The sequence below is a fragment of the Amphibalanus amphitrite genome, unplaced genomic scaffold, assembly GCF_019059575.1.
Source record: "Amphibalanus amphitrite isolate SeventyFive unplaced genomic scaffold, NRLGWU_Aamphi_draft 000161F_arrow, whole genome shotgun sequence".
Classification (NCBI taxonomy): Eukaryota; Metazoa; Arthropoda; class Thecostraca; order Balanomorpha; family Balanidae; genus Amphibalanus; species Amphibalanus amphitrite.
The window spans coordinates 72,687-85,860 of NW_024881656.1; positions in this window are offsets into that span (position 1 = coordinate 72,687).

Consider the following 13,174-nt stretch of genomic DNA (forward strand, 5'->3'; position numbering starts at 1 on the left):
CCAGAAGCCGCCACTGGTCCTGCGGCTTCGCTCGGCCGGCGCCACGTCCACTGACCAGGAGGTGGAGCGTCCCGGCCAAGGAGGCAGAAGACGGCGCAGCCCAGGCAGCTGGCCAATCAGCAGACGGCGCCGGTGGCACGCGCGCCAAGCACAGACCAATTAACAGACGGATCTGCGGCTCGCGCGTTACGCACAGACCAATCAGCAGACGCCTCTGCGGCACGCGCGCCACGCACAGACCAATCAGCAGCGCCTCCCGCGACTGGCTCCGGCCGGCCGCTGGAAAATGGCCGTAGAAAAGAGGCACACCCGCCGACACCTTAGGGCTGGTCAGTGGCGTTCGGTGGTGTGGTGGCCGCACGGCACGGGGTGGGGCCGGGATGACATGTCGTAGACGAGATGGTCCCGCTATTCGCGAAAAACCTCAGGGGGGGGGGGGCGGATATCCGCCCCCCGTCGGTGCGCGTGTTAAGTGCTTTTAAGACAGGCTGACGAAGAAAGACGAACGTCTTTCGAAAGCTCCCGTAACTAATAAACGAAGCTGGTGTTTTGAATATTTTTATGCTAGAATGTCTCTGTCCCAGCTAAACAATAACATTTATAACTACATGAAGTACCAAAAGAATACGAACGGTGTTAGTCATCCCCGAGACACTGCCACTATAAAAAATAGATTTTGTTTCGGAATCTTTCCCATGCACCTTCCAGATACCCGTAAATTTTGTGGATACTGCGGACAAGTTACATAGGTGTCATTCATCGAGCCGGAATATCCATGGGGAGTCTAACACCCCCAATATCCTCGATACATTATCCTGGGGAACTCAAAGGTGTCGGTATTAGCAGAACGTACACTATTTGAGGTGTTTCAGGGGTGTCTGACACTGCAGATGTTCACCACAAGTGTTTTACCATTATCTTTTGACACCCTTCATGGGTGTTACCAAGCGATTTACACCTAGCATATCCCTCGCCCTGACAGGGGGTCGATGCGACCCCCCCTGAAGTTTTTCGAAGATAGCGTAAAAACGGCGCGCCGCCAATTTTGGCAGAGCCTATGGGGCAGCCTTTCTACATATGTCCTGAAAATTTCAGGTCCGGGTGACCTTGGGTCAGGTCACCAGGTCAGAAAAACCAGTACAAGGTTATGGTCAAATTTCAATTTTCTTTTTGCAGCTGTCCAACTCACAGTTTTTGACTGATTTCCTTCAAACTTTCAGGATGTGCTAAGTTCACCGAGTTGTATAACATATAGTTCGTTTTTTTAGGTCACTGACCTGAGGTCAGTTAGAGGTCATTACGTCGTAATGTTAAGCCTATGGGAAAATAGTAAATTCGGAAAATACTGGAGATATCCGCTTCGTTCTATCACTTTTGTGCTTTAAAACCACAGTACTTAACAGCAGGTCACTTGGTGCTTCTTTGTTTGGTGTACTTATCCATGGGTCAGGTCAAATGAGGTCAACTGAGGTCAAATGACGTTTTTGCCAATAACTTGGCACATAATGACGCTAGAGCTTAAAAAATGGTGTCATTGTGTTCCTGCTGATCAGCCAAATCGAATGATATGCGATATGATGCAATTTGGTTAGCTTGAACTTAATTGATTAATTAACACGCGCAGTGGAAGGGTTGCGAGTACTACGCCCAGTGGAAGGGGGGGGCGGATGTCGCCCCCCCCCCCTAAGATCTCAGCACCCACTGGAGCTAGAAAGACGACATTTGGAGGGTACACTGAGAAAAAAAATTATTCCCCTGGAACACCTTTAAGGGTGTGTACCAAACTGCACCTCGCTGGGGTGTCAGACGGGTGTCACTTTTGACACCAATACAGGTGTCATTGGGAATCAAACACCGGGTGTCTGACACCCTTTTAGGTGTCTGACACCCTTTTGGTTGCATACCCAAAAGGGTGTCAGACACCCGGTGTTTGATTCCCAATGACACCTGTATTGGTGTCAAAAGTGACACCCGTCTGACACCCCAGCGAGGTGCAGTTTGGTACACACCCTTAAAGGTGTTACGAGAGTGTCCATTGGATGCCAAAAAAGGTGTCGACACATTCTTACATTTATTGCAAAACAGGCATATCGCATACATACATGGCATTCCTATCTTGTATACAGCAACAAACTATAAAGTACAAAAATATGGGCTCTATATTTATGGAGAAATCCAATGAAAACTCACCGAAACACATCGAGTCCATTCACAGTGAGAAGTTGCTCGCATTTCAACAATGATAATTAACCGTCGATTATCTCCAACCAGATGTTATTCCGCAGTTCACTTGCCTTCGTTTCCATGGTGCAATGCTGTGTTGTCATCCTCACTCCAGACTTCAAATTTCACCGAGTACCGCCCGCCTCGTCATTTGAATAAACACGGAGCAAGCTACAAATAAAAGCTAAACATTATCATTAACGCACAATCACTTGAAGAAGTACACTGCGAACAACGTTCGGCGCCACTATATCCACATAAATTCAAAAAAGCCCTGCCATCACTCACACCGCACACGCACCACGTGGCCCAGCTGCCGCCAACTGAAATCTAACGGCTTTCCTGCAAGGTGGCGCTTTTTTATCTTCGCATGGTTGACGCCGTGACCAGTGCACAAATGACGTCACACAATGCAGCTTGCTGATTGGATAATGATTCAAACCGCTGGACCTGCTGTGGTTTCTAGCAGTTCTACGGAGTCAGAGTCGGAGTCTGATGGAGTTTGCAGTTCTGACCGGAATAGGAGTCCATTTTGGAAGACAGAGCGGGAGTCCGAGTCACTGAAAATCCGTTAGACACCGCATCTTTGGTTCCTAACACAAGTGACGTCAGAACAATTTATGTGATGATTTGGGTTCGAATACACGACAGCTTTCAAACATTTCATGACTCTGGAATGTTCCTCAACAAATGACAACACACGTGAAGGTATCACAGGGGTATCAGATCCCTTTTAAGCAGGGCTGCGGAGTCGGAGTCGGAGTCGGAGTCGGTCGGAGTCGACAGTTGTGACCGGAGTCGGAGTCGGAGTCGGAGTCGATTTTAGAAACCCGAGCCGGAGTCGGAGTCGGAGTCACCGAAAATATGTCGACTCCGCAGCCCTGCTAGGTCTGCGGAGTCGGAGTCGGGAGTTGGAGTCGGTCAGAGTCGACAATTCTGCCCGGAGTCGGAGTCGGAGTCGGAGCTGGTTTTTGAAAGCCGGAGTCGGAGTCGGAGTCGGAGTCGCCGAAAATCCATCGACTCCGCAGCCCTGCTTTTAAGGAACATTTTTTACACCTTTTTAAGTGTTGATGGTTTAGGGTGTTTGACACCCGAATGGATATTGGTGTAGGACATCCATTAATGTGTCTTTCTGAATCCCATTATGGTGTGTTTAAAAGCGCGTTGCACTTGAAGGTTGTCATCGTGGTGTTGTACACCTCCATGATTCCCAAAACAACATTTTTGACACCAATCTGGGCGTTGTATATGACACTGCAATGATGTCCGACACCCGTGAGACACCCCATTGCAATATTTTTCCTCATTTTTTCACGCTGTTTTTTGGTGTCAGATCCTTTTGCAAGTGTCAATGTGACACCTCTAGCAGTGTCGGACACTTTTAACATTCCGCTTCAATAAATGGCAACACCTGTGAAGGCATCATAAGGGTGTCAGATGCTTTTAAAAGAACATTTTTGACACCTTTTAGGGTGTTTGATACCTTAGAGTGTTTGATACCCGGATGGGTGTGGGTGTCGGACACCTATTAAGGTGTCATGCTGAATCCCATTAAGGTATATCTAAACGCTCGCATGCGAACGAACACTTGAAAGGGTGTCATCTTGGTGTTGTACACCTTAATGATTCCCTAAACAGCATTTTTCAACACCAATATGGGTGTTCGATGACACCTCCAATGGTGTCTGACACCCGTAAAACACCCCTGGGGAATAATTTTTTTTTTTCTCAGTGTAGGTGAGGGCCATGGGGAACTCTGCTGTGTGTGAATTTCATGACCCTAGGTCAATATCTTCAAGGTCAAATGAGGTCAAATGTGGTCAAATCTGCCATATTTGCAACTTTTTTGCGTTTACACGCCGATAACTCAAAAAGTTACCGGCCGATTTTCTTTAATCTTTCACTATACGCAAGAAAAAATATTTGTGAGTACGTATGGTGAATTTCTAGATAATCCAACAATAAATATGGCATTTAGAAGCCTGCTAAGGGTAAGATGTCGCCGGCTGAAGTGGGATCGGCCGACGCGGGAAACGCGTCAATCACAATTTTGTGTTAACCCTCGCCCCGTTGGGGGGGGGCCATTTTGGCCCCCCCCTGTGGTTTTTCCTGAATAGAAAGAAAACGGCGGCGCGCAGCGCCGCCAAATTTTCAGTACCTTTCCGGGCATCAATTTGACACCTTTACACCAAATTTCAAGTCTTAGGTCACCTTAGGTCAGGAGTTATTGAGGTCAAACTGAGGTCATGTTCGAGCAAAAATGAGCAAAAAACATGCAACCTTGAAACGCTCACCAAATCTACAGTTATCAAGCAATTTCAAAGTTCTTTATATGGTCTAATAGACAAAAAGCGGCGCTACAAAACTGCTATCTCGGATTTTCAAAATTTTGGGTTTTTGACCCACAAAATTTCAAAAAATTGATTTTTTTAGAAAAACTAAAAAAAAATCCAAAATTTTTCCGAATTTCGAAAAAAACCTGAATATATGTGATAGTCCCTGCGCTCTTCTATATACATACCAAATTTCAGATCGATATCTCGTTTTTTGGCCAAGTTATAGCGAAAAAACTGTTCAAAAATGATGACGTCAAATTTTTGAACTAAATTTTTAGCGATTCTAGACCTCGTACGGCAAAACAAAGACCACCATTGAACTCCCCGTGACGAGCTGCATCGATTCGATACCCATTTTATGCAAAAATATTAACTTTGAAATTTGACCTTATTTGACCTGACCTTGACCTGACCTTGACCTGACCTTGACCAAAACGTGACCTAAGCTGGCCCCAAAGGCTGTCTGACCCACATAATCGCATTTGTCATGTAAAATGGACCATAAAACATGTATCACACGACACTTTCATATTGTGACCCCCCAGTGACCTGACCTCAGTGACCTGGCCTGGTATCAGTGACCTCAACTAGCAAAATATGTGTTTGAAGAACATTTCCCCATCGATGATTTTCAATGAAATGCATTTTACTCGATTTTACAACGCATTTCTTGAAATGCCTGTAAACGGTGAAAATTGGACCTTTGACCTGACCTGTGACGTCATCGGTTTGACCTAGGTCAATAAAATTGGGTCACAAGGTAGTTCCCTGATAGGGCTATCCAACACCGTTTGCCGCTTGTCGCTACGTTGCGTGGTTCTCGAGATCTTAGGGGGGGGGGGCCAAAATGGCCCCCCCCCCCAACGGGGCGCGTTGCTCGGCAGAGCCCAACGGGGCGCGGGTTAACACACTCATAACTCAAGTTGTTACCGGCCGATTTTCAAAATTATTTGACCATATGATAGCCTGTACATTTCTCAGCTCCTCACCGAATTGACGCGAATCTAATGTAATCAGCGGTAAGGAGCGCGATGTAAAGACGGAACCGTCCCGCCCCGGCATAGTCTACAATTCAGGCGGCGCGTAACGGCTAGCGCCGGCCGCCGCGCCGCCGCGGCGGCAGGAAGTTTACTTAAAAATAAAGAAAAACTTTAAGTACACTTAACCCTATTAGTGGCAGGGGGGTTGTTTTCATCCACCCCTCAGGTTTTTCGGGAATATCTCCGAAACCGCTGAAGCTACGATGCTGAAATTTTCTTACTTTTCCTTAAACTAAATTGGGCCATTTCCCTGAAAATTTCAAGTTCATAACTTTACCAGGGGCGGCTCCAGGGCACTGGGAATTGGGGGGTCCTATTCGTGAAGCGAGTCATTTGGGCGAAGATCACGATGCTGATGTATTGTAGCTGTATGCACCAGTTTTACGAACAGTGGATGAAAGGAATTATGTGAGAGCATATATAAAATTATTGTGCATCCTCTTTTGACACGTTTTTGCTATAATAGGCGGATCCAGGCGTCCAAAAAGGGGGGTTCTCCCAACATAAGTGCCCTGACACCGCCTATGCATGACCAATACAATTGTAGTCGTTCTCTCATAAGAAAATTGTAACATAACAAGACCATTACCACCCTTTTTTGAAACAGTACCAACAAAAACCTTATTTACTATCCTTTTTTGTACCCCCAATCTTAATGATCTATATCCGCCTACGATTTTTGAAAATGCATATTTTTAGGATCCATGTGAATTCCTGGTTCATTCTCTATCGATCGGCAAAAGTTGCGTTAAGATTGGTTCAGAAACCTGGCCGTGATAAACAGTCTAAAATGTATCTGCAATTTGCCCGTTTTTTACCCCCCTCTACCCCCCTATTGACATTTTTTAATTTTTATTTTTTTAGATATGTAGGTCACGTTGAGCGAAATCGAATGCCGTTTGAATTTTGAAAATCGGCCCGTTAGATCTCGAGATATCAAGGGGGGGGGGGGGTCGTAAACAGCCGCCCTGCCACTAATAGGGTTAAGCAAGCAAAAGTATATCATTTGACGCGCCTTGACGTGCAGAGTTCACTGGTGCTTTTCTTTTTGCTCTATTTTAATTAGATCAAAAGTTATAGGCGAAAAACTTTTGACCTGTTTTTAGCGAAATTTGGACATTTATACTCCCCAAATTCCCCCTAAATATTGAACTAGAGCAACCAAATTTGCACAGGGGCGAGAACTCTAGGGGGCCCACCTACCTACCAAATTTTGTGTTTCTAGATGCCATAGGAGCCAATCGCAAGGGGGGGTCGCATCGACCCCCCCTGCCAGGCCGTGTTATGAAAAATGCCCTGCCAGGGCGAGGGATATTCCTCAAAAAGTCGTCAAGGGAGTACGATGGTAATATGAACGGTGTTTATCACCCCTAAAACACTGTTGAAATCTGTAAATGGGATTTTTCTACACCTTCCAGATACCTGTAAAATTATTGTGGGGAGTAATGCTGGCATTATGTAGGTGTCAAATATCAAACTGACACTCTTAAAGGTGTTGGCTTAGTTTTGTACACCTCACAAACTCCCTTTAATAATGAAGTTGACACTTTGCATGGGTGTTTTTGGGGTATCTTACACTCCAAATACACCCTAAGAATGCTTATTAGGAGTTATATAAAGATCTGTGAGGCATATAGCAGAACGTACACCCTCACGGGTGTCATAACGGTGTCCGATACCCCAAAAATTCCCCACATGCATTATTATTTTTTTCAGTGTAACTTCAAAGCTTGACTCAGTCTTTGAAAGGAAGGATTTTATTCAAATCGTTAGAGATCTATCTGAGTGCATCCCGGAGACGGCGGTTTCCTTAGTCGTTTCCCTCACCACATTTGGCTGTTCCGGCCTAGGCTGTTCCTGGCTGTGTGTAATATCCGTTCTGTGATATAGGCGGTCAAAATGAAAGCATTTGAGGTCCTAATTGGCGAGTTTTCGTGCCTTTCTTGAGTCTCATGTGGCTTCGATTTGGGTCGCGTTGCGATAGCTGTTTTGCATGTAACTCAGTTGTCGCAGCCATGAAACATTGTTTAGTATTATCGTATATTGCACTGATAAAATTTAAAAACGGGGTGGGGTGTTTTTGCAGTGTATGATAAGTGTCAGACACTTTTAAATGTGTACTGTGACACTTATTACAGTGTCATGAAGCCTGTCATACACGGTTAACCCGCGAGTTGCTGGGGGGGGGGGGGCGTTAAACGCCCCCACTTTTTTCGCCGGGCCATAGCATAAAAACGGCGCGCCGCAGGCGCGCCAAATTTTGGGTACCTGTAGGAAATTGATTGAAGTGTATTGTGACAAAGTTTCAAAAAATCGGTCGGAAAATTTTTGAGATATCGAGGTTTTAGTGACGTCATGATTTCTGAGTTTTCGACCAAAAACGGCATATGTTCAAAAAATCATATAAAATCACAGAACAGACATACAGACATGCCGTAAACGCCATTAGACTGCCAATACCATGATCAATCAAATGGATATCTTCGATTATTGATTATCGTTCCGCATTTTCCATAATCTTGAACTGAATCTTGGCAATTTCTCGTGACTACTTCACGACCATGATACATGCATTTCTTAAATTGAACTTTTTGAGCCAAACACGTACACATATGATAAAATGAATGTCACCATCGTGTTCTACGCCCCAAATTACCTATAAAACATGTGTCACAGGCTGCGAATATCAGTTTTGATTTTCGGGGATATGTGCCTACCCGGTTGACCTGACCTTGACCCTGACCTATGCTTGACTGACCCCTACATGGAGCTGACACTCTTGTAGGTCTTATATGATGGTATGTGCACCGTTTTGACAGAGTTTATGACGAGAGGCGCCCATTGCGAAGTCCTGAAGTCCATGCTACTGAAAGCCCGATTTCAGGTGTTTGACCTGACCTTGACCCGACCTGTGACCTCAAAATTCAATTTTTAAGTACTCATCTGAAGCGTCTCGTCGCGTTCTTTCGTTTGCCGCCTCGTGCGTTTCGCTGCGCCTATTGGTTCTCGAAATATCGGCTGGGGGCGTTTAACGCCCCCCCCCCCCCCAGCAAACGGTGGGTGGCGAAATACCCCAGCAACTGCCGGGTTAAAGGTGTCAAACGCTCCCTGAACACCCATTATTGGGTATATAAAAACTCCGGTATGCAGAATAACCACTTACCCAGTTAACGGTGTTCAAAATGTTTTCAGTGTGTCACTCCCCGGGAGACACTGGTGCGGGGCCAAGGCGCCGTCGGGCCGGGCTGACATGTTTTCAGCCCCTCCGCTGCAGATAGCGGCCCAGGATGTGGTCCCCGCGCAGCGACCGACTCGTGCGTCAGTGTCCTCTTGTTGCGGAGTTGCGCCTAGGGGCGATTTTGCCGCCTAACGCGCTGTGCCATCGCCTCTACTGTCCGAGGGTCCGGAACTGGAGGAGATAGTGGGCCTGGCGTCGGCGACGAGCGCTTCCAGTGGTCACGGCGCTCGGGTGAGGACGTCTCCTCAGACCGCCGTCTCTGGGCCGAGGTGCCGGCTGAACGAGAAGGGCCGTCCACTACCTTTCAGACGAGGGTACCCTAGAAGCTTCGTCTTCCACGTCCTGCCACGAGTGAGTAGAATCGATGGCCAAATGTGGCTGTGCTTGTGTTGTGCTGTTGCTGTTTCGTAGTTCAGGTCAAGAAAATTTTCGAAATGGCTTCATAACCTCCAAAGGCTTCATAACCGGCGGCCCTGAGGGCCCTACACGGGTGATTTTGAGGGGCGTACCGAGGGCACCACACAATCCCTAGTCTCGCTGAGCTTCTATCCCAATCCCATACCGGCTTCTATCCCAATTCCGGCTCAACTAATCATCAGCCCCCCCCCCCTCCATGGGTCAGCAGCGCCGCGCCGGTGCCGGGGGCCAGCGCCATCGGGGCGGCAGTCGGCCACGCGCAATCAGTGGTTAGCGCTTAGCACCGGCGGCTAGCGCACGCCTGGTGTGTTATCGGCCGTGAGCCACTCCAAAACGGCTGCAGTAAGTGGTCGATATAGGTAGTAAGCAGATGCAGAGATGCAGGTGGATTGATGACCGGCAGGCTTTTGTGTTGTACAAGGGTGAAGGGTCGAAGTCAGCTGATAAGTGGTGAGCGGATTTTATCAGATGCCGGTTCACTATGACCTTTGTCCGGGTCCTGGTACATACGCTGACGCACTCTTGGAGAGCCGAATCACAGCAAAACTCCATCCACGACTGTATCTATACGGCTTACGCTTTTCTGAAAACGTCTGCGTCTGGCCTTCTACGGGCCCGGCCGGTCGGCCCCGATTGGCGGTCCACCAGTGACGTCACCGGTAGTGTTAAGCTGATTGGCGAATAATACATGGGAAGAACCGGGACGACATCCCCCTGAAGGGGTGGGAGGGGAAGGAGGCGGGCAAAATTTGAATTGAAAATGTGGAATGTGAGAGATAAGACGACGGAAGGAATGCCAAGGACCAATAATAAACTCGAGAGATGGCACAGGGAAATCCAGTCTATGTTTCAGGGACCTCACCCAAATACCTGGAAATTTGTACGGTGCTTGGGGCAAGAACAAAATTTACAACATGGGAACTGATCCAAATTCAAGCGGGGGAATTTCGTGAAAAACAGCGCAAGCGATATGAATCTCTGAACAAATGTTTGGTCACCATGATTGGCAAAGAGCAGGGTAGTGAAATTGAACCGTTGCAATTTTTTTTAGAAATGTAGCATTAAATTTGGAACTCAATGTCTGACCTTAGAACGTGACATCCGCCATCCAGTTCCAGATTACCATGAGAAACTCCGAAAACTTTCGTACGCAAGGTTACTTTACTATTATACGTATGCGCTGGCAAAAGTAAAAAAAAAAAAATACGCCGTAATAGGACGATGAAGTGTTTCGCTAAACTGACAGTCGCTCACATTGTAGTCGACGAAATAGGTATCGCTGAAACATAGCTTTCACTAAAATTGATAATCGTTATATTTGATAATCGCTTAACTTGATAATCGCTGAATTGCCTTCGCTGAAAATGGTTCGCTCAAATGACGTTCGCTCGAATGACACTCGCTAAAGTCGCTCGCACTGCATTTATTTGTGCATGGATGGATGGATTTGGATTTGTGGACATGGATTTGTGCATATCATTTATTTGTGTAAATGAGTGTGTAAGTGTGATGTGTGCATGATACTGTAATATGCCACCCCATCTGTTTGGCGGCCTGGGACCTTGGAGCGCCCGACAACAAGCCTCGCTTCGTTGGGTGCTCTGGGAGCCCGGGCTACCTTGCTGCTGACATACGCTGAGTTTGACCAGAGTTTGATGATGACTTGGCTATGACTGTGAATCCCCCTCAAACTAAACTGCCTCAGTGGACTTGGACACTTTCCCCAACGTGTATGAATGTTATGAATGTAATGAATGTGTGAGTGTGCTGATAAATTGGGGGCTTTCAGTAGTGGGCACTCACCACTGATTGCAGTGTTGACTACTTTGCTTCTTTTTTGTTCCCCTAATTCGTATGGCTTTCTCCTTTCTGCTTTTTTATGTTACATTTCATTTCCTTGCAGGGAGTTGCGCGACTTGCAATTTTAAGTTATTATGGTGTTAACGTAAGGTTCTGTGTGTCGCTGGGATAGAGGGATGGGGCACTCCTGGTCACCTGCTAATGGGTGGCGGCATAGAAAAAAATGCCAGGCTGCACCCCACCCCCTCCCATGACCTGTAATTTGTAAAGTCGTTCAGAGAGCCTTTCAGAGTAGGGCTATGGCCGACCTTTGCTCTCCGTTGCGATTTCACACGTCACGTGATGGGCGCCTACCATGAGCACTAGGCTGGTGAAGCCAAGCGGCACAGGTATCCGCCGGGGGCGGTGGACCGGGTCAACGGAGAGCGATACGAGCTTGACCTCTGGCCGGCCTCCACCTGCCTCGACCCAATTGTCAGCCGCTGGTGCCTGCGTCATATAGCAGTTTCCTTCTACCGCTGGCGTAGGATCGTGCTAGAGCGTACTTTTCATGATACAGGCCATGACCTCACTGCTGGGGTCCTCAAACTGAATGGAATAGTTCGCCGAGCCGCCGCAGCGCATGACGCGATACTTTCAAGAGAGATTATACGTCCCCAGCCGTCCCCAGCCGGTACGTCCCCAGCCGGTACGTCCCCAGCCATCCCCAGCCGGTACGTCCCCAGCCGTCCCCAGCCGTCCCCAGCCGGTACGTCCCCAGCCGTCCCCAGCCGGTACGTCCCCAGCCGTTCCCAGCCGGTACGTCCCCAGCCGGTACGTCCCCAGCCGGTACGTCCCCAGCCGGAACGTTCCCCATTGATACATAGGTAGTTTGAACAGCTACTTTTTGTTCGTTTTGAAATACATCGTTTTGATATGCAAGATGACATGCTTGGGTGTAAAATGTCACGGTCCCTGCAATACACAGTAACACTTCGCTGTAAGTCTGACATAACGCTGTAGGTGTGTCAGATTCTTCTCAATGCCAGATCGTTTTTCCTAATGCGAGCGGCCAGGAGGCGGGTGTATGACCCCCCGGCGATTGACTTATATGGCATCTAGAAACACGATATTTAAAGGGTAGGTAGGGGAGAGTGGGGCACATTCGTGCAAAAAATGGATAAATCCATATATCTGTTCGTCGGTTAGTGCAATGGCAAATTGTTGATTGTAGTATGGGAAGGAACTATTGCAGATATTTTTCCTCTTTAACCCGCGCCCTGCTGGGGGGGGGGGGTGTTTGAACACCCCCCCTGTGGTTTTTCGCGAATATCTCAAAAACGGCGGCGCGGAGCGCCGCCGTTTTTGGTACACCTTATCATACATCAATTCTACACATGTTGTGAAAATTTCAGACCAAGGTCATTCAAGGTCAGGTCACCAGGTCACTTTAAGTGACCTCACCTCATAAAAAGTTTCAATGTCTGTCATAGCTACACCGAGTGACCGATCGCTTTGAAACTTTCAGCGATTGCTAAGAGCAATAGCATGTACAAAATGTATATCTCAGAATTTTGATATCGATGACCTAAGGTCAGGTCAATTTTGCGACCTCCCCATTATAAGTCAATGGGAGAAAATTGAAATGCGCCTCTTTTGGACGAAAGACATTATAAACACTCCCAAACACTGAATTACAAGTGTTTTAGACACACTGAACATGGAAATGGTGTCCGTGACCCCTGTTTATGCCCTGAGGTCATCTTAGGTCACGAATGGTATCTAACAGTTTTTCGCAAATAACTTTTGATAGAGGCATGCTAGAGCGATGAAAACGCCTTAGATGTGTTCAGCTCGACGATACGGATCGACTGATATGCAACATTACCATTTCCGGTCAGGTCATGACCTTGACCTGAGGTCAAATTTTGAAGTTGACCTTTCAAGGTCAAATTATAGTTCATTCGATGCGTCTTGATGAGAGGAACACGATGCCGGTAAAAGTAAGCTCGTACAAGGCTTGGGTCAAAAGTTATTGCAGAAAAACTGTTTCCGAAAAAATCGGCTATTTTTGCAGTTTTTGCCCCCTGCAGGCAAAACCGTTGACGTTAGGTCAAATCTGAGAGAATTACTCAGAAAGG